The sequence below is a fragment of the Chrysemys picta genome, unplaced genomic scaffold (genome assembly GCF_011386835.1).
Source record: "Chrysemys picta bellii isolate R12L10 unplaced genomic scaffold, ASM1138683v2 scaf557, whole genome shotgun sequence".
Lineage (NCBI taxonomy): Eukaryota > Metazoa > Chordata > Testudines > Emydidae > Chrysemys > Chrysemys picta.
Window position 1 is genome coordinate 20,001 of NW_027053264.1, and position 5,000 is coordinate 25,000.

The 5,000-nt window shown below is 70.7% G+C and overlaps 1 non-coding gene across 1 annotated transcript; it reads right to left on the reverse strand.

Annotated features, from left to right (window-relative positions):
- Positions 1-1,455: 1,455 nt before the first annotated feature.
- Positions 1,456-1,574, reverse strand: LOC135978941 (5S ribosomal RNA). Its single transcript, XR_010596283.1, has one exon. It is a non-coding gene; the product is annotated as a 5S ribosomal RNA (ribosomal RNA).
- Between the last annotated feature and the right edge of the window lie 3,426 nt (positions 1,575-5,000).

The window sequence follows — 5,000 nt, forward strand, 5'->3', positions numbered from 1 at the left end:
GGGTGCGCGTCCTCGGAGGCGATGCAGGCGCCGCAGAGAGGCAGCCTCCGAGGCAGGGAGCGGAGCACCGAGGCTGGGGAGAGGGGAGCAGGAGCCGGGGGCTGGGGGTGGGGGTGGGGGGCGTTCAGGACAACCGGTCAAGCCCCGGGAAGCAGCTGTCAAATGTTCCAAGTCCCCACTCGGCCACCAGGTCCACCCCAGTCTAGCAATGGGGTTGACCTGGCTGACGGCCGGTTAGTATCAAGGTAAACTCACCGTCGTCCACAGGAGGGCAGCTCTCAGGCCGGCCGGCTGCGGCTGACTCTGGGGCGGCGCCCGGTCCCGGCAGCGAGGGGCGGGGGGCGCGGAGCGAGACGGGGCTAACCGGGGGGGGGGGGCGCCTCCTGCGACTTTGGGGGCCGCGGGTCGTCAGTGGCGTGCAGGCCGGGCCTCTCCCGGGGGATTCGGGGGGGCGGTCCTGCGGGCCGGGCGCAGGGGGCTCGGGCGAGCCCGGGCCGGTCCGCCCCGGGGCCGGGGTCTCCGCCTGCGGCTCAGGGGGGGCGCGGGTCGTCGGGGGAGGAAGCCCGGGGGAGCTGCACACCGGCCCGCCAGGCCAGGCCTGGCCTGGATGGCCGCGGGGGGATTCGGGGCGGTCCCGCGGGCCGGGGGCCGGGCGCAGGGGAGGCGGGGGGTCCGAGCGAGTCCGTCCCGGGCCCGGGGCCTCCCCCTGCGGCTTTGGGGTCCGTGGGTCCCCGCTGGCGGAAGCCACTGGGAGCTGGACACCCGCCGTCCGTCCCGCCTGGCCAGGCCTGGCCTGGGTGGCCGCGGGGGGATTCGGGGCGGTCCCGCGGGCCGGCGGCCGGGCGCAGGGGAGGCGGGGGGTCCGAGCGAGTCGGTCCCGGGCCTGGGGTCTCCCCCTGCGGCTTTGGGGTCCGTGGGTCCCCGCTGGAGGAAGCCGCTGGGCGCTGGACACCCGCCGTCCGTCCCGCCTGGCCAGGCCTGGCCTGGGTGGCCGCGGGGGGATTCGGGGCGGTCCCGCGGGCCGGCGGCCGGGCGCAGGGGGTCCGAGCGAGTCCGTCCCAGGCCCGGGGCCTCCCCCTGCGGCTTTGGGGTCCGTGGGTCCCCGCTGGAGGAAGCCGCTGGGCGCTGGACACCCGCCGTCCGTCCCGCCTGGCCAGGCCTGGCCTGGGTGGCCGCGGGGGGGGGATTCGGGGCGGACCTGCGGGCCGGCGGCCGGGAGGGTCCGGGCCAGTCCGCCCCATGCCCGGCGTCTCCCCCAGCGGCTTCGGTGGCCCCGGGGGGGGGTCCTCCGCGGAGGAAGCCGGGTGGGTGGGGAGCCGGACCCCAGGCGCCCAGACCCGTGACCTGCGGCCGCGACCTCCGACTCGGCAGGAGCGACGAGGGGCTTTCCGGCCCGTCCCCCCCTCTCCTTCCCCCCCAGAAAAGGAGAGAGAGCTGACTCGGACCGGGAAAAGCTGCCTACGGCACCTGGGATTCCCAGGCGGTCACCCATCCAAGTACTAGCCAGGCCCGGGACGGTTTACCTTCCGAGATCGGACGGGATCGGGGGCGTTCGGTCCGGTATGGCCGTAGGCACCCGGCCCCGCGCCTCCTCGCCCGCTTTCCCCTGCCGACGCCCGGGCCTGCCGCACGGTGAGCCCCGGTCGGACTGCCCCCCCCCCTGCGGCAGGGCCCCCGTCTCTCTCGCGGGCCCGGTCCTTTTTTCCTTTTCGAGCTCCGGGGCCCGGGCTGGCCGCCAGAGCCCCTCCGCCCGCCCTCCCCGGCGTCGGGGAAAATACTGTCCCGGACTTCCAGTGCGCCCGATCCTGTCAGCCGGGGGGTGGGGAGGGGCAGTCCCTCGCTGCGGCCGGGGAGGGTGAGCCCAGGGCGGCTTGCCTGCCGTGCGAGGCCCCTCTCGGCCACCAGGTCAACCCCGAGTCGAAAGGGCTGAAAAATTTTCAGAGTCCCCTCCCGGGCACCAGGTCAACCCGTGGAATCGGACGGGTTCACCTGCTGGCCGGTTCGCTTCCCGGCCACCAGGTCAACCCCTAGGTTGCCGACCGGCCTACCCAGTGGCCGGTTTGCTTTCCGGCCACCAGGTCAACCCCTAGGGGTTTTAACGGGGGCACGCCCGGTGGCCTCTTTCCCGTCCGGTCACCAGGTCAACCCGGATCTCCCTCCTTCCCTGGGCGTCCCCTCCTCGGAGGCGTCAGGTTCCATTTCCCCCCCCCCCCCAGACTTCCAGGGGCCCGATCCAGTCGGCCGGGAGGCAGTCCCTCGCTGCGGCCGGGGAGGGTGAGCCCAGGGCGGCCTGGTCCATGTCTCTAGTGGGCCCGATCCTTTTTTTTTTTTTCGAGCTCCGGGGCCAGGCCCGCCCGGGCAGCCCTCCTCGGAGGCGTGGGGCGATTCCCCCCCCCCCCCAGACTTCCAGGGGCCCGATCCTGTCGGCCGGGAGGCAGTCCCTCGCTGCGGCCGGGGAGGGTCAGCCCAGGGCGGCTTGCCTGCCGTGCGAGTCCCCTCTCGGCCACCAGGTCAACCGCGAGTCGAAAGGGCTGAAAAATTTTCAGAGTCCCCTCCCGGGCACCAGGTCAACCCGTGGAATCGAACGGGTTCACCTGCTGGCCGGTTCGCTTCCCGGCCACCAGGTCAACCCGTGGAATCGGACGGGTTCACCGGCTGGCCGGTTCGCTTTCCGGCCACCAGGTCAACCCCTAGGTTTTAAGGGGGGGACGCCCGGTGGCCTCTTTCCCGTCCGGTCACCAGGTCAACCCGGATCTCCCTCCTTCCCTGGGCGCCCCCTCCTCGGAGGCGTCAGGTTCCATTCTTTTTTCCAGACTTCCAGGGGCCCGATCCAGTCGGCCGGGTGGCAGTCCCTCGCTGCGGCCGGGGAGGGTGAGCCCAGGGCGGCTTGCCTGCCGTGCGAGTCCCCTCTCGGCCACCAGGTCAACCCCGAGTCGAAAGGGCTGAAAAATTTTCAGAGTCCCCTCCCGGGCACCAGGTCAACCCGTGGAATCGAACGGGTTCACCTGCTGGCCGGTTCGCTTCCCGGCCACCAGGTCAACCCGTGGAATCGGACGGGTTCACCGGCTGGCCGGTTCGCTTTCCGGCCACCAGGTCAACCCCTAGGTTTTAAGGGGGGGGGGACGCCCGGTGGCCTCTTTCCCGTCCGGTCAGCAGGTCAACCCGGATCTCCCTCCTTCCCTGGGTGCCCCCTCCTCGGAGGCGTCAGGTTCCATTCTTTTTTCCAGACTTCCAGGGGCCCGATCCAGTCGGCCGGGTGGCAGTCCCTCGCTGCGGCCGGGGAGGGTGAGCCCAGGGCGGCTTGCCTGCCGTGCGAGTCCCCTCTCGGCCACCAGGTCAACCCCGAGTCGAAAGGGCTGAAAAATTTTCAGAGTCCCCTCCCGGGCACCAGGTCAACCCGTGGAATCGAACGGGTTCACCTGCTGGCCGGTTCGCTTCCCGGGCACCAGGTCAACCCGTGGAATCGAACGGGTTCACCTGCTGGCCGGTTCGCTTCCCGGGCACCAGGTCAACCCGTGGAATCGAACGGGTTCACCTGCTGGCCGGTTCGCTTCCCGGGCACCAGGTCAACCCGTGGAATCGAACGGGTTCACCTGCTGGCCGGTTCGCTTTCCGGCCACCAGGTCAACCCCTAGGTTTTAAGGGGGGGGGGACGCCCGGTGGCCTCTTTCCCGTCCGGTCAGCAGGTCAACCCGGATCTCCCTCCTTCCCTGGGCGCCCCCTCCTCGGAGGCGTCAGGTTCCATTCTTTTTTCCAGACTTCCAGGGGCCCGATCCAGTCGACCGGGAGGCAGTCCCTCGCTGCGGCCGGGGAGGGTGAGCCCAGGGCGGCTTGCCTGCCGTGCGAGTCCCCTCTCGGCCACCAGGTCAACCCCGAGTCGAAAGGGCTGAAAAATTTTCAGAGTCCCCTCCCGGGCACCAGGTCAACCCGTGGAATCGAACGGGTTCACCTGCTGGCCGGTTCGCTTCCCGGGCACCAGGTCAACCCGTGGAATCGAACGGGTTCACCTGCTGGCCGGTTCGCTTCCCGGGCACCAGGTCAACCCGTGGAATCGAACGGGTTCACCTGCTGGCCGGTTCGCTTTCCGGCCACCAGGTCAACCCCTAGGTTTTAAGGGGGGGGACGCCCGGTGGCCTCTTTCCCGTCCGGTCAGCAGGTCAACCCGGATCTCCCTCCTTCCCTGGGCGCCCCCTCCTCGGAGGCGTCAGGTTCCATTCTTTTTTCCAGACTTCCAGGGGCCCGATCCAGTCGGCCGGGTGGCAGTCCCTCGCTGCGGCCGGGGAGGGTGAGCCCAGGGCGGCTTGCCTGCCGTGCGAGTCCCCTCTCGGCCACCAGGTCAACCCCGAGTCGAAAGGGCTGAAAAATTTTCAGAGTCCCCTCCCGGGCACCAGGTCAACCCGTGGAATCGAACGGGTTCACCTGCTGGCCGGTTCGCTTCCCGGGCACCAGGTCAACCCGTGGAATCGAACGGGTTCACCTGCTGGCCGGTTCGCTTCCCGGGCACCAGGTCAACCCGTGGAATCGAACGGGTTCACCTGCTGGCCGGTTCGCTTCCCGGGCACCAGGTCAACCCGTGGAATCGAAAGGGTTCACCTGCTGGCCGGTTCGCTTTCCGGCCACCAGGTCAACCCCTAGGTTTTAAGGGGGGGGACGCCCGGTGGCCTCTTTCCCGTCCGGTCAGCAGGTCAACCCGGATCTCCCTCCTTCCCTGGGCGCCCCCTCCTCGGAGGCGTCAGGTTCCATTCTTCTTTTTCCAGACTTCCAGGGGCCCGATCCAGTCGACCGGGAGGCAGTCCCTCGCTGCGGCCGGGGAAGGTGAGCCCAGGGCGGCCTGGTCCATGTCTCTAGTGGGCCCGATCCTTTTTTTTTTTTCCGAGCTCCGGGGCCAGGCCCGCCCGGGCAGCCCTCCTCGGGGGCGTGGGGCGATTTCCCCCCCCCCCACCCCCAGACTTCCAGGGGCCCGATCCTGTCGGCCGGGAGGCAGTCCCTCGCTGCGGCCG